Here is a 15,930-nt window from a genome sequence, read left to right on the forward strand (position 1 = left end):
AGCAGACACTGGAGTGGGATTATCAGCCCCATCATGGTGAATGAGAGCAGACACTGGTGCGGGATTATCAGCCCCATCATGGTGAATGAGAGCAGACACTGGTGTGGGATTATCAGCCCCATCATGGTGAATGAGAGCAGACACTGGTGTGGGATTATCATCCCCATCATGATGAATGAGAGCAGACACTGGTGCGGGATTATCAGCCCCATCATGATGAATGAGAGCAGACACTGGTGTGGGATTATCAGCCTCATCATGGTGAATGAGAGCAGACACTGGTGTGGGATTATCAGCCTCATCATGGTGAATGAGAGCAGACACTGCTGTGGGATTATCAGCCCCATCATGGTGAATGAGAGCAGACACTGGGGTGGGATTATCAGCCCCATCATGGTGAATGAGAGCAGACACTGGTGTGGGATTATCAGCCCCATCATGGTGAATGAAAGCAGACACTGGTGTGGGATTATCAACCCCATCATGGTGAATGAGAGCAGACACTGGAGTGGGATTATCAGCCCCATCATGTTGAATGAGAGCAGACACTGGTGTTGGATTATCAGCCCCATCATGGTGAATGAGAGCAGACACTGCTGTGGGATTATCAGCCCCATCATGGTGAATGAGAGCAGACACTGCTGTGGGATTATCAGCCCCATCATGGTGAATGAGAGCAGACACTGGAGTGGGATTATCAGCCCCATCATGGTGAATGAGAGCAGACACTGGTGTGGGATTATCAGCCCCATCATGGTGAATGAGAGCAGACACTGGTGTGGGATTATCATCCCCATCATGATGAATGAGAGCAGACACTGGTGCGGGATTATCAGCCCCATCATGGTGAATGAGAGCAGACACTGGTGTGGGATTATCATCCCCATCATGATGAATGAGAGCAGACACTGCTGCGGGATTATCAGCCCCATCATGATGAATGAGAGCAGACACTGGTGTGGGATTATCAGCCTCATCATGGTGAATGAGAGCAGACACTGGTGTGGGATTATCAGCCTCATCATGGTGAATGAGAGCAGACACTGGAGTGGGATTATCAGCCCCATCATGGTGAATGAGAGCAGACACTGCTGTGGGATTATCAGCCCCATCATGGTGAATGAGAGCAGACACTGGTGTGGGATTATCATCCCCATCATGATGAATGAGAGCAGACACTGGTGCGGGATTATCAGCCCCATCATGATGAATGAGAGCAGACACTGGTGTGGGATTATCAGCCTCATCATGGTGAATGAGAGCAGACACTGGTGTGGGATTATCAGCCTCATCATGATGAATGAGAGCAGACATTGCTGTGGGATTATCAGCTCCATCATGATGAATGAGAGCAGACAATGGTGTGGGATTATCAGCCCCATCATGGTGAATGAGAGCAGATACTGGTGTGGGATTATCAGCCTCATTACGGTGAATGAGAGCAGACAATGGTGTGGGATTATCAGCCCCATCATGGTGAATGAGAGCAGACACTGGTGTGGGATTATCAGCCCCATCATGATGAATGAGAGCAGATACTGATGTGGGATTATCAGCCTCATCATGATGAATGAGAGCAGGCACTGGTGTGGGATTATCAGCCCCATCATGGTGAATGAGAGCAGATAGTCATGTGGGATTATCAGCCCCATCATGGTGAATGAGAGCAGACACTGGTGTGGGATTATCAGCCCCATCATGGTGAATGAGAGCAGATAGTGATGTGGGATTATCAGCCCCATCATGGTGAATGAGAGGAGATACTGATGTGGGATTATCAGCCCCATCATGGTGAATGAGAGCAGACACTGGTGTGGGATTATCATCCCCATCATGATGAATGAGAGCAGACACTGGTGTGGGATTATCATCCCCATCATGATGAATGAGAGCAGACACTGGTGCGGGATTATCAGCCCCATCATGGTGAATGAGAGCAGATAGTGATGTGGGATTATCAGCCCCATCATGGTGAATGAGAGGAGATACTGATGTGGGATTATCAGCCCCATCATGGTGAATGAGAGCAGACACTGGTGTGGGATTATCATCCCCATCATGATGAATGAGAGCAGACACTGGTGTGGGATTATCATCCCCATCATGATGAATGAGAGCAGACACTGGTGTGGGATTATCAGCCTCATCATGGTGACCTCAATCGTCAAACAAACTCCCATGTTAAGAACCCGAATTTCACAAATTATAATGGATGCCTCTGTAGGGAACCAAGCAGCAAAAGCAGAAAAGGAAGAGGAATCCCATCATCTGCTCACAATGGATATCAGTAGGACCCGTTCCCCTTTCGTTATTCTGGGAGTCTGTAGGACCAGAAGCTTCAAGGTGAAAAAAAACAAAAATTAAGGAAAAAGTGACGGAATTACAGAGAAACCTCCGATAGTTGAGATTTCCGGAGAATTGGAATCTTCCATTCAATCCACCATAGTGGACGGCACAATGATACGTGTCAGGCATAGTGAGGACAGGCGGCTGCTCCCTCCTGCCATGTTCCCTGGGAGGGCGGAGGGGCCACAATCAGGACAAGACTTCGGATTTATAGCCGCAATCACAGGTTTATGGAGGTTTGATAGTCCACCTGATGAGTCAAGGCTGAGGGTGAAGGTCCCCGATCATGTGGCACAGTGACAACCACTACTGGGCAACTGGTCCCAGACTGGCCTGGGTACAGAGACGAGCTGGGCGACCATTGTACTGGCGTCCCCAGAAATGACGCCCACAGTCACATCCCAGATCTCTACACTCTCATGAGATAATAGTGAAACTTAACATCAAGTTCTGCGAAAAAACAAAAAACGTAAGAACGAACCACAAACCAAGTAAAGAGACAAAAGCTTTATACATCTATTCAGAGAGAAGCGGCGCCTCGCGGGCAACAAGGTCACAACCCAATGAAGCGCTAACGGGAATGAACATTAATGGCAATAAAGATACAAAGTAACAAACGAGAGAGAGATGCGATCATCGGGGACATTAATGTGTAAATGGGGAGGAAGAAGGTAACAAAGGCGGAGAAGGCGCACGGGAGCGACGGCCACTTGTCTCCCACAGGTTCATATATCGGCTGCCGCTCATCTCTGCCTAGAAAATAAATATATAGAAAACTAAACAATGTCACTTATGGCTGTGGATCTTTCAGGTGACCCCTAGTGACCTCCGTCCTCCATCACCTGTTACCGACATGTCTCATCTTCCATAAAAGATCAATACAAAAATGAAACTTGACTCTTACAGTACAGAGCTCTATAGTGTGACTGCTCTTACAGTACAGAGCTCTATAGTGTGACTGCTCTTACAGTACAGAGCTCTATAGTGTGACCGCTCTTACAGTATACAGCTCTATAGTGTGACTGCTCTTACAGTACAGAGCTCTATAGTGTGACCGCTCTTACAGTACAGAGCTCTATAGTGTGACCGCTCTTACAGTACAGAGCTCTATAGTGTGACTGCTCTTACAGTACAGAGCTCTATAGTGTGACTGCTCTTACAGTACAGAGCTCTATAGTGTGACCTCTCTTACAGTACACAGCTCTTTAGTGTGACCGCTCTTACAGTACAGAGCTCTATAGTGTGATCTCTCTTACAGTACACAGCTCTATAGTATGACCGCTCTTACAGTACAGAGCTCTATAGTGTGACCGCTCTTACAGTACACAGCTCTATAGTGTGACCGCTCTTACAGTACAGATCTCTATAGTGTGACCGCTCTTACAGTACACAGCTCTATAGTGTGACCGCTCTTACAGTACAGAGCTCTATAGTGTGACCGCTCTTACAGTACACAGCTCTATAGTGTGACCGATCTTACAGTACACAGCTCTATAGTGTGACCGCTCTTACAGTACAGAGCTCTATAGTGTGACCGCTCTTACAGTTCACAGCTCTATAGTGTGACCGATCTTACAGTACACAGCTCTATAGTGTGACCGCTCTTACAGTACAGAGCTCTATAGTGTGACCGCTCTTACAGTACAGAGCTCTATAGTGTGACCGCTCTTACAGTACACAGCTCTATAGTGTGACCGCTCTCACAGTACACAGCTCTATAGTGTGACCGCTCTTACAGTACAGAGCTCTATAGTGTGACGGCTCTTACAGTACAGAGCTCTATAGTGTGACCGCTCTTACAGTACTGAGCTCTATAGTGTGACCGCTCTTACAGTACAGAGCTCTATAGTGTGACCGCTCTTACAGTACAGAGCTCTATAGTGTGACCGCTCTTACAGTACACAGCTCTATAGTGTGACCGCTCTTACAGTACACAGCTCTATAGTATGACCGCTCTTACAGTACAGAGCTCTATAGTGTGATCTCTCTTACAGTACACAGCTCTATAGTGTGACCGCTCTTACAGTACACAGCTCTATAGTGTGACCGCTGTTACAGTATAGAGCGCTATAGTGTGACCGCTCTTACAGTACAGAGCTCCATAGTGTGACCGCTCTTACAGTACACAGCTCTATAGTGTGACCGCTATAACAGTACAGAGCTCTATAGTGTGACCGCTCTTACAGTACAGAGCTCTATAGTGTGACCGCTCTTACAGTACAGAGCTCTATAGTGTGACCGCTCTTACCGTACAGAGCTCTATAGTGTGACCGCTCTTACAGTACAGAGCTCTATAGTGTGACCGCTCTTACAGTACACAGCTCTATAGTGTGACCGCTCTTACAGGACAGAGCTCTATAGTGTGACCGCTCTTACAGTACAGAGCTCTATAGTGTGATCTCTCTTACAGTACACAGCTCTATAGTGTGACCGCTCTTACAGTACAGAGCTCTATAGTGTGACCGCTCTTACAGTACAGAGCTCTATAGTGTGACCGCTCTTACAGTACAGAGCTCTATAGTGTGACCGCCCTTACAGTACAGATCTCTATAGTGTGACCGCTCTTACAGTACAAAGCTCTATAGTGTGACCGCTCTTACAGTACACAGCTCTATAGTGTGACCGCTCTTACAGTACAGAGCTCCATAGTGTGACCGCTCTTACAGTACAGAGCTCTATAGTGACCGCTCTTACAGTACAGAGCTCTATAGTGTGACCGCTCTTACAGTACAGAGCTCTATAGTGTGACCGCTCTTACAGTACAGAGCTCTATAGCGTGACTGCTCTTACAGTACACAGCTCTATAGCGTGACCGCTCTTACAGTACAGAGCTCTATAGTGTGACCGCTCTTACAGTACACAGCTCTATAGTGTGACTGCTCTTACAGTACACAGCTCTATAGTGTGGCCAATTGTCATGATACTATAGCAGAATTTCCTGGGGCAATAGGCTCTTTTCCTGTTCCTCCAGCTAGAAGAACCTTAGGAAATCCCTGTCCCCCAGATTACCCCTGATGGTTGAGATGCTGGGGTCTCATACCTTGCTATGCTCCATTATGTGCCCTTATCTGTTCCCTCCCCCACACAAGGAAGTATTGAACAGATGTGTATGGGATAAAATATACTTGACAAACTAGGGAAAACGGACAGGGATAAAAGAAAACTACAATCATACAAATACACTCACCAAACAACAGAGTTGAAATCAATTGAATAGCAGGAGGAGTAAACCAAATGAGAGAGGATGAGGATAAACACACAATACCAAATTCACGCAAATATCTCTTGTAAACTACACCAACTGACTGCTACTAATTCAGAACTCTCCTTTACCATCAAACCAGGAAGTACAAAACGATCAACAGCAATTCCCTAGTGCAAGTGGAGAGCCTATATACCTGACAGGAGTGGCCAACAGCTGAAACAATTCAGGATAGAAAGCTCCAGAAGATCAACTGAACAGATCAACCCTTGCAATAACAGAGAAAGGAAAACCTGCACTCTCTATCGGAAGGTGAAGTAGATCTTATATGTGCAGGGGTATGTGTAACCAGACACTGCAATTTTCTAGCCCCACTTTGTCATGGTATCTCCGTGACAATCCCCCCTCTCCTAAGAGGGGCCTCCACACCCTCAGAACAAGGATTATCTGGATATGAGGCATGAAAAGACCGTACCAACCTGATCGCATGGACATCAGACGCTGGTACTGGCTCCTGAGGACCGTAACTCTTCCAATGTACCAAATATTGAAGAGACCGGCGTACCAAGCAAAAATCGATAATTTTAGCTATTTGGAATTCCAGATTCGTGTTAACAATGACCGGGGAAGGTGGTGGTGGAGATGGTCCAGAGGAAGCAATATAGTTTTTGAGAAGAGATCGGTGAAACACATTATGGATCTTGAAAGTGGGTGGTAAAGCAAGGGGAATGCTACGGGATTGACGATGGCCACAATATTATAAGGACCGATGAATCTGGGAACCAGTTTCCAACTAGGAACTTTCAACTTAATGTTCTTCAAGGACAATCACACCAAGTCACCAACACAGGTCCGGACCCACCAAACATCTCATATCAGTCATTCTCTTATATCTGGACCCCATTCTTCTCAAATTATTAAGAACACCTTTCCAGACTGATGTAATAGACTAAGAAAACCGTTCCTCCTCTGGTATTCCTGAAAAACGATTACTATTGAAGGTGCAAAATTGAATATGAAAACCATGTGCCCCGAAAAACGGGGACTTGCCCGTAGATTCATGACAATGATTATTCACAGCGAACTCAGCTAGACGTAAGAAACCCAATCCTCCAGATTCTGAGACACAAAGCACCTAAGATATGTCTCAAGGTTCTGGTTCACTCGCATAGCTTGTCCATTAGACTGCGGATGAAAGGCTATAGAAAACGTAAGATGGATCCCGAAGCGAGCCCAAAATGTTTTCCAAAATTTAGAAAGAAATTGAACCCCCTGGTCGGACACAATATCAGAAGGAATCACATAGAATTATATGATTAAAATTTGCGCCAAAATCTTGGCATTCGGTAAAGCGGATAGCGCAATGAAATGAGACATCTTGCAGAACCAATCCACCAGCACCAATATTACTCTGTTACCTGCCGACACGGGTAGATCAGTGATGAAATCTACTGACAAATGAGTCCATGGACTATTGGGAATTGCCAAAGGTTGAAGAGCCCCAGACGGAGAAGTTTGTGGGGTCTTAGGATGCGCAAAGATACTGCAGGCAGCTACATAATCCCAAACATCCTCGTGCACCCCAGACCACCAAAAATGACTAGTAAGAAGATCTGTGGTGGCTTTACTACCAGGATGTACGGCCAAGATCAAATCATGATGTTCACTCAAAACTCTAAGAATGAGGTTCACAGGGACAAACAATTTTCCTGAAGGACAGGAGGCAGCGGAGTCCCCCTGAGCCTCTATGACCTCTTTCTCCAGATCAGAACATATAGTTGCAATAACCTCCCTTTTTGTAGTATAGGAACTAGTTCGCTATTATCTCCTCCCCCCAGGAAAACGAGATAAGGCATCCGCCTTAATGTTCTTATTCTCCGGCCTATATGTGACAACGAACATCTTACCCATCTAGGTGTCAGACGTTTTGCAGATTCTAGATACAAAAGATTTTTATGATCGTTGATTACCATGACGGGATGAACTGCCCCCTCCAAAAAATTGTCGCCACTCTGCCAAGAGTTCCCAATTATCAATGTCATAGTTTCTCTCGGCGGACCACAATTTCTTGGAGAAGAATGCACACAAACGCCATTTATTTGGAGACGAACCCTGTAACAATACAGCCCCAAAACCCCCAGCCCCAGATTCATGCGAAAACCAGTGGACAATAATAAATACCCCAGAAAAGGGATCTCCTGAACTGAATACAAACATTTCCCTGATTTTACATACAATTTATTTATTGAGTATTTGTGTTTCAATAATTGATATTATTTTAACATTTTAAAAACAACAAAGACGAACATAAATACAATAAGTAAAGAAACATATATGGTAATGAGGGGAGAGAGGGAAGGAATTTGGATGGGGGATACATTTGTATTATTTAGGGTAACTGGGTAAGGAATGAGTGGAAGAGTTTTCCCTATAATGACAGGGGAAAAAACACATGAGTACAAGATAATTTAAGGCATTATCTTGCTCCTGAGTATTTGTAAAACCTGCCTGACATGTATCTGATATGATTTGAGGTCAGGCGAACAAACCAATATGTCGTCCAAACAGACTACCACAAATCTACCTTCCAGATGACGGAAAATGTTATTTGCAAAGTGTTGAAAAACGGCGGAGGGAGCATTAGTCAACCCAAATGGCATGATGAGGTCTTTGTAATGTCCCTCTGAGGTATTAAAAGCAGTCTTCCTTTATACGGATGAGATTATAAGCCCCCCTGAGGTACAGTTAGAAAACCACTTAGCCCTGACAATCTGACTAAAGAGATACAGAATGAGAGGGAGAGGGTATGGATCCTGAACAGTGATCCGATTTTGTTCTGAGAAATCAAGGCAGGGGCATAATCCTGGATCCTTTTTTTAAAAGAAAAACCCTGCTGCAACGGGAGACGAGGAAGGTCTGATATGACCCTTAGCCAGAGTTTCAGTGATATAGTCCTTCATGTTCTGTCTCGCCGGACCTGAAACATTATGTAATCTGCTCTTAGTCAACTTGGCCCCATAAATTAAATTAATGGAGCAATCATATGGTCGATGAGGTGGAACTTATTGACAACTCTGTTCCGAGAACACACCCTCAAAATCAGGCAGGTATTCCGGCAGAGACCAAATGGTGACCTTGGCTATACGGGTGCACATGCAGAATTTTTGACAGCAATCGCTTCATCTTAGTCTGCCAGTCCACCACGGGATGTGTAACATCAGACAAGGTAGTCCAAGGACCAACGGGGTGGGCAAGCCATCCAACACATAACAATCGATAGATTTCGAGTACATGGCCCTTACTTGCAGAGTAAAATTCCCCTGGTTTAAGGGTGCACAATCCATAGCTATTATAGGTATGGGCCTAGACAATTTATGAGGACTGAGTCCTGGACAAACGAGGCATCAACCAGATTAAACTCCGCCACACTGACCAAAAAGGTTGAAATAACCACCTCACTTTTGTCTAAATAGATCTGCCCACAGAGGAAATATGTATACCCAGGTTCGTAACCTTCCCGCATCCTGGGATTCTCAGTGCCCACCAAATGCCCCATCTAGCCACAAAAAAACACACTTCCTCTTTGCGCTGGACTGCAGGAGGACCAGTGCAATGGTTCATCCCACCCAATTGCATAGGTTCCTAGATAGACTCAGCCCTAGATTCCATTAATACTTGACCTCCCACCGAAGATTGAGGTGTATCTTTTTGTCTTCCTCGTAGACGGCGGTCTACTCAGAGACATGGCCGCCTTCCCGCCTTCAGGGAGACAGGGGTCTCATAAAGAGCACAGACATCTTTCATCTTCTCTGAGAGCCCCTGACCAAACTGACTACAGAGAGCGGAATCATTCCACCTAGTATCTGTAGACCACCCATGGAATTCAGAGCAAATCTCCTCCACTTGTTGCTTGCCCTGCTGAAGCTAACGTAATTTAGACTCAGCCAGAGAGACACGGTCGAGGTCATCATAAATTAGACACAAAGCATTAAACAATTCCTCGACTGTCAAAAGCAAACCGGGAAACAGAGACTACAATCCCCACTCACTTTTCCTTGGTACCCAGAGAATAGGGGTGTAATGTAAAGTACAGTTTGCAGGCCTCCCTAAAAACCACAAACTTATCCCTACCCCCAGTGAACCTATCCTGTGTTCCAAGAGTGGTTACCCGGAGGCAGAAGACCCTAAGTGCGGAGTTCATGGATGCTCCAAGGCAACTGCAAGCAAGTCTGACACCTCTAGGCTAAATGTTTGTAACTGCCCAGCCAAAGCAGCCACAGGATCCATAGTTGATCCAAAAAGGTATGAGCTGGTGATAATGTCACAATACTGTAGCAGGATTTCCCGGGGCAGGGGGCTCCTTCCCTGTCCCTCAAGTTAGCAGGACCCTAGGCTAACCCTGTACCTCAGATTACCCCTGATGGTGGAGAAGCTGGGGTCCCAGACCTTACTATGCTCCTATATGCACGCTGATCTGTTTCCTGCCCCATCCAGGGAGGTATGGAAATGTAAAGAATAACACAAACCTAACGACAGAGATAAAAGAAAACTACAATCATACAAATACATTCACCAAACAACCAAGCGGAAATCAAGTGAAAAGGAGGAGGGGTAAACCAAATGGGAGAGGATTAGGATAAACAAACAGTACCAAATCCACACAGATATCTCCTTTTAAACCAACTGATGCTACTAATTCAGAACTCTCCTTCACCCTCAAACCAGGAAGTTGTAACTATCACTGGCAACTCCCTAGTGCCAGAGGTGAGTATATAGAATTGAGAGGAGTGACCAACACAGAACAGCCGTGACAAATCAGAATGGAGAGCGCCAAGAGATCAACTGAACTGATTAACCCTTGCAATAACAGAGCCAGCAAAACCTGCACTGCTAATAGGAAGGTGAAACAGGTCTAATATGTGCAGGAATTTGTGTAACCAGATGCCGCAATCTTCTGGCCCCTCTCTGTCGCGGTAACCAAGTGACACCATTCATACAGTAGAGACCTTCTTAGTGTCACCGATTTTACAGCAGAGACCTCCTTAGTGTGACTTACAGGCGTGTTTAGTTTTCCACAACACCAGTCGCTTTTCTACAACAATAAATATTTCTGACTGTTGATAATTAGAATAAAATAATAACAAAGTAAACAATAAAAATGAAACAAAAGTTAAACTAACGAAGCACAAATATTTACTTAATGTTCTGATGATAAGAGACACCATTCTCTAGATAATCGATCCACAACCTGTGGATTGGTGGCCACACGTGGCTCGTAGGACCATGATGTGTGGTTTGTGGCTGTTTGTCAGATTTGTACATAAGCACCAGGTATAATGTGCAGCTATGAAGCGCAGGACTCCAGGTGACTTGTGAATAGCAGATCTGGATGTGCATATACTGACCGTGAGGTTGGAGACATAAAGTAAGTGTTAAACTGGACATAGGATGATACAGTCACATACAGGATGTAAACGTACTGCCCCAGTGTGACTTCTGCAGGAAAGCTTTGGCTGTCATTATATCGATAATGGGGGCTCTGGATGTCACTACTTGGGTGGGCCCTGGATGTCACTACTCGGGTGAGCTCTGGATGTCACTACTCGGGGGTTATGTATGTCACTACTCAGGGGGCTCTGGATGTCACTACTCAGGGGGGTTCTGGATGTCACTACTCAGGAGGCCCTGGATGTCACTACTCAGGGGGCTCTGGATGTCACTACTCGGGTGGTCTCTGGATGTCACTACTCGGGTGAGCTCTGGATGTCACTACTCGGGGGGCTCTGGATGTCACTACTCGGGTGGTCTCTGGATGTCACTACTCGGGTGGTCTCTGGATGTCACTACTCGGGTGGTCTCTGGATGTCACTACTCGGGTGAGCTCTGGATGTCACTACTCGGGTGGTCTCTGGATGTCACTACTCGGGTGGTCTCTGGATGTCACTACTCGGGTGGTCTCTGGATGTCACTACTCGGCTGAGCTCTGGATGTCACTACTCGGGGGGCTCTGGATGTCACTACTCGGGTGGTCTCTGGATGTCACTACTCGGCTGAGCTCTGGATGTCACTACTCGGCTGAGCTCTGGATGTCACTACTCAGGGGGCTCTGGATGTCACTACTCGGGTGGTCTCTGGATGTCACTACTCGGGTGGTCTCTGGATGTCACTACTCGGGTGAGCTCTGGATGTCACTACTCAGGGGGCTCTGGATGTCACTACTCGGGGGTTCTGTATGTCACTACTCAGGGGGCTCTGGATGTCACTACTTGGGTGGGCTCTGGATGTCACTACTCAGGGGGGTTCTGGATGTTACTACTCAGAGGGCTCTGGATGTCACTACTCGGGTGGTCTCTGGATGTCACTACTCGGGTGGGCTCTGGATGTCATTACTCGGGTGAGCTCTGGATGTCACTACTCAGGGGGCCCTGGATGTCACTACTCAGGGGGGTTCTGGATGTTACTACTCAGGGGGCTCTGGATGTCACTACACGGGTGGTCTCTGGATGTTACTACTCAGGGGGCTCTGGATGTCACTACTCGGGTGGTCTCTGGATGTCACTACTCGGGTGGGCTCTGGATGTCACTACTCAGGGGGGTTCTGGATGTTACTACTCAGGGGGCTCTGGATGTCACTACACGGGTGGTCTCTGGATGTTACTACTCAGGGGGCTCTGGATGTCACTACTCGGGTGGTCTCTGGATGTTACTACTCAGGGGGCTCTGGATGTCACTACTCGGGTGGTCTCTGGATGTCACTACTCGGGTGAGCTCTGGATGTCATTACTCGGGTGAGCTCTGGATGTCACTACTCAGGGGGCCCTGGATGTCACTACTCAGGGGGCTCTGGATGTCACTACTCAGGGGTTCTGTATGTCACTACTCAGGGGGGCTCTGAATGTCACTACTCGGGTGGTCTCTGGATGTTACTACTCAGGGGGCTCTGGATGTCACTACACGGGTGGTCTCTGGATGTTACTACTCAGGGGGCTCTGGATGTCACTACTCGGGTGGTCTCTGGATGTCACTACTCAGGGGGCTCTGGATGTCACTACTCGGGGGTTCTGTATGTCACTACTCAGGGGGCTCTGGATGTCACTACTTGGGTGGGCTCTGGATGTCACTACTCAGGGGGGTTCTGGATGTTACTACTCAGAGGGCTCTGGATGTCACTACTCGGGTGGTCTCTGGATGTCACTACTCGGGTGGGCTCTGGATGTCATTACTCGGGTGAGCTCTGGATGTCACTACTCAGGGGGCCCTGGATGTCACTACTCAGGGGGCTCTGGATGTCACTACTCAGGGGGGTTCTGGATGTTACTACTCGGGGCTCTGGATGTCACTACACGGGTGGTCTCTGGATGTTACTACTCAGGGGGCTCTGGATGTCACTACTCGGGTGGTCTCTGGATGTCACTACTCGGGTGGGCTCTGGATGTCACTACTCAGGGGGGTTCTGGATGTTACTACTCAGGGGGCTCTGGATGTCACTACACGGGTGGTCTCTGGATGTTACTACTCAGGGGGCTCTGGATGTCACTACTCGGGTGGTCTCTGGATGTTACTACTCAGGGGGCTCTGGATGTCACTACTCGGGTGGTCTCTGGATGTCACTACTCGGGTGAGCTCTGGATGTCATTACTCGGGTGAGCTCTGGATGTCACTACTCAGGGGGCCCTGGATGTCACTACTCAGGGGGCTCTGGATGTCACTACTCAGGGGTTCTGTATGTCACTACTCAGGGGGGCTCTGAATGTCACTACTCGGGTGGTCTCTGAATGTCACTACTTGGGGGGGCCCTGGATGTCACTACTTGGGTGGGTTCTGGATGTCACTACTCAGGGGGCTCTGGATGTCACTACTCAGGGGTTCTGCATGTCACTACTCAGGGGGGCTCTGGATGTCACTACTTGGGTAGTTTCTGGATGTCACTACTCGGGGGGGCTCTGGATGTCAGTACTAGGGGGCTCTGGATGTCACTACATGGGTGGTCTCTGGATGTCACTACTCAGGAGGCCCTGGATATCACTACTCAGGGGTTCTGCATGTCACTACTCAGGGGGGCTCTGGATGTCACTACTGGGGGGCTCTGGATGTCACTACTCGGGTGGTCTCTGGATGTCACTACTCGGGGGGGCTCTGGATGTCACTACTCGGGGGGGCTCTGGATGTCACTACTTGGGGGGGCTCTGGATGTCACTACTCGGGGTTCTGCATGTCACTACTCGGGGGGCTCTGGATGTCACTACCTAGGGGGGCACTGGATGTCACTACTCGGGGGTTCTGGATGTCACTACTCAGGGAGGCTCTGATGTCACTATTCGGGGAGGGGGCTCTGGGACTCTTGATGTCACTACTGGGGGGCTCTGGGTGCCACTAATTGGGGGGGCTCTGAATGTCACTACTCGGGGGGCTCTGGGTGCCACTACATGGGGGTCTCTGAATGTGGCTCTCAAAGTAAGACAGGTTTGGGATCGCTGCTTTGGACAGAGGAGTTTTCTTTAGGTGGGGGGCTAACTGTAGATAGGGGGCGGTGTATGAGCAGGGGCAGCCTCCTGGTGATAGCGGTCAGTCTCTCACAGATAGGGGGCAGTATTGAACAAGGCCTCCTTTATGCTCAGCAGTAATGACACGGTTACTAATCAGCACATAATACACGGCTGCAGTATGAACGCCCCGGGGTTCTGGCTGCCATGACGGGTTGCAGTGATTTTTCTTAGACGTCTGCAAGCTCCTTGTTTTTTGTTCCAGTGTCTTCCACAAAGAGTCAAAGTTCATCTGAAAGTTCTCCCGAGCTTCCTCTGCTCAGTATTCCCAGGAAAGAAGAACCGTGAGCGTCCCATGTCGTCAATTAAAATGTGAATGGTCACCTGTTGTGTCCCATGTCTCTAGACAAACACATTCAATGCAACAATAAAAAAATGTCATGCATAATTACAGCTGCATTTCATGGCCGGGACTGGAGAATAGTCCCCCATTGTGAGCGGGAAACGCTGTGCGGCACAATGACCTCTCCATGCGCCAAATTCCCAAGACTTCTCTCTTCAGGACGCGAAAGATGCAGAGACATCCACAACCTGATGTGCAGCGAATCCTGACCGGGGACACATAGGAAGGTGAAGGCATCCGTGCAGACCCGGGGCCCTGTATGTCGGCCCCTTGGTACTCAGCTGGCCTTCTCGCAACACCGTCACTAATTTCATTGGTTGCTTCAAACTACATCCACGTGACATCTCCTGCCGATCACTCTCCCCCGATCATGGCTGCATGAAAATCAGCAAAGATCATCAGTGACCACGAGAGCAGAGACGCTGCAGACGATCAATCAGAGGCGCTGTGGACGATTAATCAGAGGCGCTGCAGACAATTAATCAGAGGCGCTGCAGACGATCAATCAGAGGCGCTGCAGACGATTAATCAGAGGCGCTGCAGATGATCAATCAGAGGCGCTGCAGACGATTAATCAGAGGCGCTGCAGACGATCAATCAGAGGCGCTGCAGACGATTAATCAGAGGCGCTGCAGACGATTAATCAGAGGCGCTGCAGACGATCAATCAGAGGCGCTGCAGACGATTAATCAGAGGCGCTGCAGACGATTAATCAGAGGCCCTGCAGATGATTAATCAGAGGCGCTGCAGACGATTAATCAGAGGCGCTGCAGACGATCAATCAGAGGCGCTGCAGACGATCAATCAGAGGCGCTACAGACGATCAATCAGGCGCTGCAGACGATCAATCAGAGGCGCTGCGGACGATCAATCAGAGGCGCTGCAGACAATTAATCAGAGGCGCTGCAGACGATTAATCAGAGGCGCTGCAGACGATTAATCAGAGGCGCTGCAGACGATCAATCAGAGGCGCTGCAGACGATTAATCAGAGGCGCTGCAGACGATTAATCAGAGGCGCTGCAGACGATCAATCAGAGGCGCTGCAGACGATCAATCAGAGGCGCTGCAGACGATTAATCAGAGGCGCTGCAGACGATCAATCAGAGGCGCTGCAGGCGATCAATCAGAGGCGCTGCAGAAAATTAATCAGAGGTGCTGCAGATGATCAATCAGAGGCGTTGCAGATGATTAGTCAGAGGAATAATATTTTCTCTGGATTTTATCCCATTTACATCCCGAACCACAGCGTTAACCGTGTCACAGAACTCGCGAGCCGCCGCAGTGTACTGTCATGTGACATTAGGCGATGGCGGCAATATGTGCGCTACTACACGATAGGAAAGAGGCGGTATTCTGCCCCCGGAGGAATCAGGCGTCTCCTCTGTTCCTTCACAGCCTGCCTCCCCTCCTTCCTCCTACTTTACCCCTTTATGAATTTGCTTCTTCCATCACTTATTCTTTTATTTCATTCAGTACTTTATTTATTCCTTCAAAC

General features: G+C 48.1%; 1 protein-coding gene and 1 long non-coding RNA gene across 47 annotated transcripts in view; one reads left to right on the forward strand and one right to left on the reverse strand.

Moving 5' to 3' along the window:
- The window catches only part of LOC143769441 (uncharacterized), a 45,321-nt gene extending 30,947 nt beyond the window's left edge, over positions 1 to 14,374 (forward strand). Inside the window, exon 3 of the long non-coding RNA XR_013214396.1 lies at positions 14,297 to 14,374. This is a non-coding gene — a long non-coding RNA (uncharacterized LOC143769441). The remainder of the gene's footprint in view (positions 1 to 14,296) is intronic.
- Positions 1 to 15,930, reverse strand: part of TCF7L2 (transcription factor 7 like 2) — a 271,190-nt gene that overhangs the window by 200,454 nt on the left and 54,806 nt on the right. The gene's annotated exons all lie outside the window — the stretch shown is intronic.

The sequence above is a fragment of the Ranitomeya variabilis genome, chromosome 4 (assembly GCF_051348905.1).
Source record: "Ranitomeya variabilis isolate aRanVar5 chromosome 4, aRanVar5.hap1, whole genome shotgun sequence".
Lineage (NCBI taxonomy): Eukaryota > Metazoa > Chordata > Amphibia > Anura > Dendrobatidae > Ranitomeya > Ranitomeya variabilis.